This window comes from Pongo pygmaeus, chromosome 15, assembly GCF_028885625.2.
Source record: "Pongo pygmaeus isolate AG05252 chromosome 15, NHGRI_mPonPyg2-v2.0_pri, whole genome shotgun sequence".
NCBI lineage: Eukaryota > Metazoa > Chordata > Mammalia > Primates > Hominidae > Pongo > Pongo pygmaeus.
Window position 1 is genome coordinate 88024147 of NC_072388.2, and position 6744 is coordinate 88030890.

Genomic DNA, 6744 nt, shown 5'->3' on the forward strand with positions numbered 1-6744 from the left:
CACTTCTCAAAAGAAGACATTTATGCAGCCAATAGACACATGATCACTGGCCATCAGAGAAATGCAAATCAAAACCACAATGAGATATCATCTCACACCAGTTAGAATGGCGATCATTAAAAAGTCAGGAAACAACAGGTGCTGGAGAGGATGTGGAGAAATAGGAATACTTTTACACTGTTGGTGGGACTGTAAACTAGTTCAACCATTGTGAAAGACAGTGTGGCAATTCCTCAAGGATCTAGAACTAGAAATACCATTTGGCCCAGCAATCCCATTACTGGGTATATACCCAAAGGATTATAAATCATGCTGCTATAAAGACACATGAACATGTATATTTATTGTGGCACTATTCACAATAGTAAAGACTTGGAACCAACCCAAATGTCCATCAATGATAGACTGGATTAAGAAAATGTGGCACATATACACCATGGAATACTATGCAGCCATATAAAAGGATGAGTTCATGTCCTTTGTAGGGACATGGATGAAGCTGGAAACCATCATTCTGAGCAAACTATCGCAAGGACAGAAAACCAAACACCACATGTTCTCACTCATAGGTGGGAATTGAACAATGAGAACACTTCGACACAGGGTGGGGAACATCACACAACGGGGCCTGTTGGGGGTTGGGGGAGGGGGGAGGGATAGCATTAGGAGACATACCTAATGTAAATGACGAGTTAATGGGTGCAGCACACCAACATGGCACATATATACATATGTAACAAACCTGCACGTTGTGCACATGTACCCTAGAACTTAAAGTATAATAAAAAAATTAGAAATAAATAAATAAATGTGAAAAAAGTATTACCAAATTAATTATGTTTAAGCCCTTTTTTGCTAAACTTACATACATGGAAAACTTTATTAATACCCCTATAAACAGTCTGAAAAACAGTTTGGGAAACACCAAATTTATTCATTAAACTAATAACACCTACTGTGCACCTGGTGATACAAATATAAATTAGATATCTTCCTATTCAAACACTTGCTATAGGCCGGATGCAGTGGCTCACACCTATAATCCCAGCACTTTGGGAGGCTGAGGCGGGGGGAATCACTTGTGGTCAGGAGTTCGAGACCAGCCTGGCCAACATGGCGAAACTCCATCTCTGCTTAAAATACAAAAATTAGCTGGGTGTGGTGGTGCATGTCTATAATCCCAGCTACTCAGGAGGCTGAGGCAGGAGAATTGCTTGAACCCAGGAGGCAGAGGTTGCAGTGAGCCCAGATCATGCCACTACACTCCAGCCTGGGCGACAGAGCGAGACTCTGTCTCAAAAAACAAAACAAAACAAAAAATCCACAAAAAACAAAGACTTGCTATGTACAAGAGGAGTCAGAAGTAAATAAATGGAGACTGTAATATAATGTAATATAAATATGCACTATGGACAAGATTTTAGAAAGTGACTAACTCTGCCCAGAGAGAAAGCAGGAGACTTCAAGGAGGAGAGGTCATTTGGCATTGGGTCATGAAGGATGAGCAGGAGTTCAACCAGCCATCAACCGTGTGGGCATTCCAGGAAGAGGGAACGGCCTGGACAAGAGCACAGTACATTAGGAAATGGCAAGAGTCCAGTGTGGCTGCAGAACAAGAGTCTGGGGAGAGGTTGGGTATCAACTCAAGGCCTGAGGCCAAGAGGTGAAGGACCTACAGGAATCTGGGCTTTCATGAACCTGGGCTTTCAAGAATCCTGGGTGAGGTCACTAAATATTCCATGTATGGGAGATGTGATTGGACTTGTGTGTTAGAAAGATTTATCAGGCCTCAGAGTGGAAGCTGGATTGTAGGTGGGATGAGCCCTGGAAGCCACTGCCATGGTCTAGGTCTGAAATGGTAACACCGTTTAAGCATTGGTAATGAAGGAGGCCAGGATATACTGGGGGCCTATTTAAGATGCACAATTAGCCGGGAGTGGAGGCTCACATCTGAAATCCATGTACTTTGGGAGGCTGAGGCGGGCGGATCACTTGAGATCAGGAGTTCAAGATCAGCCTGGCCAATATGGTGAAACCCCATCTCTATTAAAAATACAAAAATTAGCTGGGCGTGGTGGTGTGCACCTGTAATCCAAGCTACTTGGGAGGCTGAGGCAGGAGAATGAAACCCAGGAGGCAGAAGTTGCAGTGAGCAGAGATCATGCCATTGCACTCCAGCCTGGTGACAGAGCAAGACTCTGTCTCAAAAACAAACAAACAAACAAACAAACAACAACAAAAAAAACCATGTACAATCAGTACCACTCAGTGACTGATCTTAAATGAGGTTTCTAACTGAGCAACAGATGCATGGTGGCACCATTAGCAGAAGAGGCTCAGGCACTCTGGGGCCCACTGACCAGTGTCCCTTGGTTTCTTGGAGCACCTTGGAGGAGATGCCTGGATGCTGAGGCCCACGAGGGCAAGTCCCCTTCCTTTCTCATCTTCATAGACCTTCTAGAATAGCCAGGTCAGAACAGTGCACAGTCACCAGGTGGTATTTGCTTAATAAGTAAGGAAGACACAAGGTCCTCATTTGCTAAGTGAGCAGAACAGATGGGCTAGGATGAAATGGCTGGAATAAAATCCAAACTCCAGCTTGGGCCAACAAGGCCTGGCATGATCAAGACTCTGGCTGCCTGAACAACTTGTCTTTTCTTGCTTTCTCCCCCACTCTAGCCAGATGGGTTCCTTGCTATTCTTCAAACCCCAGATTCACTCCCTCTTCAGGGCCTGTGAAGTCACTATTGCCTCTGCCAGGTGTACCCTTCCCTTACATTTTCAAATCACTTCATTCAGTTCCTCAGTGAAGCCTTTTCTGACTGCTCTAAAATAGCTTCCCATGGCCACCATAACTCCTTTTTCTGATTCTGTTCTATTTTCTTCATGGCACTAAACATTCCTGAAATTATATTACACATTTATCATTTTATTGTGTCTCTCCCACTAGTTTATGAGGCCATGAGGGCAAGGGACTCTTGCTCTTATACTCTGCTGTTTCCAGGGTTGGAACAGGGCCCAGCACACAGAAAGAGTTCGGTAAAAATGTTGACCAATAAGCAAGTAGGCAGATTGATCACCGTGGCCTCCAACGTTCCTTCCAAGAGTTTCTTTCCTTCTTTCTTTCTTTCTTTCTTTCTTTCTTTTTCTTTCTTTCTTTCTTTCTTTCTTTCTTTCTTTCTTTCTTTCTCTCTCTCTCTTTCTTTCTTTTTTTTAATGTTTACCACTGTGCTTTATACCTGGAAGATCTTCATGTATTTGTAAAGTTGACTGGAGGGTAAACTATGGATACTAAAAATTTCAAATAAAACCAGTCAGTGAGTTTGCTTTAGCCCCCTGCATAGCAGTGGCTGTTTCTTTTTAATCCCAAATAGCACATTTCCACTTGATTTTGATGAAGTGCCTTAAGAATATCAAAGAGAGCCTGGTTGAGCTGCCTAGAATTTCCTGCCCATGTAAGCCAGCCTGGGAGCTCCTGGGTGAGGCTGAAGAAATCAGGGGAGGGAAAGAGGGGGGTTGCCTGTGCTTAGCGCTGCCACTGGTTATCAGTTCAGGTCCCGAATAGCTGGAACCTGGTGTTTGTCTTAAAATTCATCTTTGTCAACATGACTGCCATCCTTCTCCGACTCTCATTACCATTTTCATGATCTCCGCTGCTTTACATAAGCCCTTGACCTTTTCTGATCTGTCTCAGTCTATAAATCTAACCCAAGTATTTTAAACTGGCTTATCACTCCAGCTGATTCCCAACTTTATTAAACTTTAGCAGGAGATTGGCAGCAATTCCTTGTTCAATTTCTCTGTAAAACAGACCTTTACGGAGTGAAGGCACCAAGAGATCATGATGTAGACTTTGGAGTCAGCCAGACTTGAGTAGAAATCTGGCTGCATTACTTTCCAATTGTGTGATTTTGGCCAAATAAAGTGCTCTCTCTGATTCCAGTTCTGGTCAGAATGTAATTTTAAAAATCATAATTATCATACAATTATGCAGTGAACATATGTAAAATACTTATTTAAGTCACAAAGGAAGAAACCTGCAAGGTGGTAAAGGTTGTTCAAAGATACCTATCCAAAAATATTTAGAAACATATTTAGTCTGTCAGGAAAGGAGTGTTGCAATAAACCTGTTAAGTGAGATTTAAAACTGGTGAATGTCATACAGGCCAACAAAACCGTAAACGTTGGTGCTATGTTTCCTAGTGGACATAAATAATGTGCACCTCCATTGAACAAAATTATTTGCATCTTACCAATGTTTCTCTAGCTAAAATAGAAGTTTGCATTGTCTAAGCCCTAATTAATAATAAATAATAAATACTTAATTGAACAAAGATATTTTTCTAGAAAATTAGAAAATCCTTGGGAGTATCTCTTAAACAATGCTCCAATATGATATTAAAGGACATGCAATATTCTTTGCCATGTTCCAGCTTTTGAATAATTTTTTAAACAGTTTTCTTATGTTAATTGGGGTGCTATACTATCAGACACATTGCATAATATAGAGGAGATAGTATTTTGAGCCTCATACAAGGCAATTCTTTCTTGATCAAGTAGACTGACGGTTTACCAAGCTACTGCTACTCATTAATTCCTATTAAGTATCAATATCACCATGCAGCAGAGAGGTGTCCTTTGAGCCTTTAAGATTCTGAAGACATCAACCTCTTCCCTTTGTTGACCCAGCCTTGGGGGTTGGTAGCTGCTTCCTGCCATTACTGTCTCTGAGTTACTTCAATATTTTCTTTTAACTTTATCTTCCCTTCAACACCTGTTTAATGAATTTATATGTTACATTCTCTGTTAAAATAATGAGTATGGTTTCTGTTTTTGATTTACCCTGACTACTACCTGTGGAAAAGGAGCATATATATCCTTGACTTCCTGATGATAAGGAAGTTTTCTATGGAAAACATGATGTGAGTTTTAAAGTTACATTTATTATTACATTCAGAACTGCTACTTTTACTGCTTCTGGAAAGTATTGTTGTTTTTTTCCTACAAAAAACTCTCTCAAAGCACTTTGCATGCATCATCTCATTTAATACTCAAAATGATCCGATGAGCTATTAATTACTCTCATCCTTACCTTAAAGATAAAGAAACTTAAGTCCAGACAGGCAAAATAGCTCCCCTAAGATCCCACTAGCAAGTGGTGGGGCTGGGATTCAAACCCAGGCTGCCTGAATCCACTCTCCATCGCTCTCCTTCGCAAATTGTGACGTATAAGTCATGGGTTCAATTTGCATTGTGACATTGTTTGTATAAAGAACAGTCTTTTCATCAAGAAAAAAAAATAAAGCAAAGAAAACCTGTGAAAGGTAAGAGCATTCAACAAGAATTAGTGGGGAGAAGAGCCACTGTCCTCACGTGCTGTGATTGTTCAGGACCATGGACAGTAACCACGGTGTTTCTCACACAAACACCTGCCCCCATGGCAATGCAAAATACGTTTCTTACCCCTCAAGCTGCCCTGTATCGCTCTGCAGATTGTGCCTTGTAAAAGAGTATTTGGCTAAGGGGGTGAGGGTGGGCTCTGATGGCCAAGTTGTGCAACCTGGTGTGGGACTATGACTTCCCTGGGGAGGAGGAGCTTTCTATAAGTTTTCTCTTACCCCAGTGGGCTATAAGTGATCCTGTTACCGTAGGTCATGGTCAAAAAGTTGGAAAACAATTCCAGAGTTCGATAACTGCGAACCAGACATGGCAGAATTGAGATCCACACAGGCCGAGTTTTGGTGAGAAGAGGAGGAAGGGATAATATTTGGGAATTTGGAAAGGAAATTTAAGAGAGATCTTTGAGAAGCATGAGGGTGTTACGTACTTGAGGAGAGAGAAGGTTAAAGAAGAACTTAAGTGAAGAGGGTGCTTAGTGGGAGCAAATTTCTCAGACCTGATGATTTTGCCTAAGGCTTGCCCCAACCTTAGCTCTGAGACAGTAAAGACAAGGATTTACAACGTAAGACCTGCATTAAATTCCTGGCTCCAGAATTGCTAGTCTTTGAACTTGAAGGCAGAGTTTGCATTTAATTTGTCTTTGTGTCCTTAGCTCTGAACACAAGGTACAAGATTACTGTATAACGAACATAATTATCTATGGATTCTAAGCAATCTTGTACTAGTCCTTCCAGAAATGTCTGAGACTCTTTTCACCTCTGCACAACAGGCTCCTGTTTTCTACATAGGATGACCATCAGAATCACACGGGGAATTAGCTCAAGTGGTAGAGCACTCGCTTAGCATGCGAGAGGTAGTGGGATCGATACCCACATTCTCCATATGTTACCATTTGAACCTTGGGTCTCCAAACAAGATCATAGACGCTGAGCCAGGTTTATTTTGAAGATCAAATGAAATAATCAAGGTGTCGAACCTTGTGAAATGCTAAGTGCTGCATAGCAGTTGTTTGTGGTATAGTTGTTATGATGTAAATTAACTGGTCCCTATTTTTATTTATGGAGGGCAGACTATATTGTGGAATCCTAGGAAAGTGTTTCGGGAAATAGGAGTAGATTTAAAGGCTGCCACTACAAGTGCTGTATGAAGACTAGTATTCTGTACTGAAAGATAAGGATTTACAAGGTATTTTTTATAATTAACACGGTGTAACACATTCCACTTTCTAAACACATTCTTCAACTTAGTAACTACAACTCCTACACCCTTAGAAGGATAATTTCCTCCTCCTGATTTTTTTTTTTTTTTTTGAAAAGTCACTAGCTGGCACTTCTTTTAAATCCA

The 6744-nt window shown here is 41.1% G+C and overlaps 1 non-coding gene across 1 annotated transcript; it reads left to right on the top strand.

Annotated features, from left to right (window-relative positions):
- The first annotated feature begins 6208 nt into the window (after positions 1-6208).
- On the top strand, positions 6209-6281 carry TRNAA-AGC (transfer RNA alanine (anticodon AGC)). Its single transcript has one exon. It is a non-coding gene; the product is annotated as a tRNA-Ala (tRNA).
- The last annotated feature ends 463 nt before the right edge of the window (positions 6282-6744 follow it).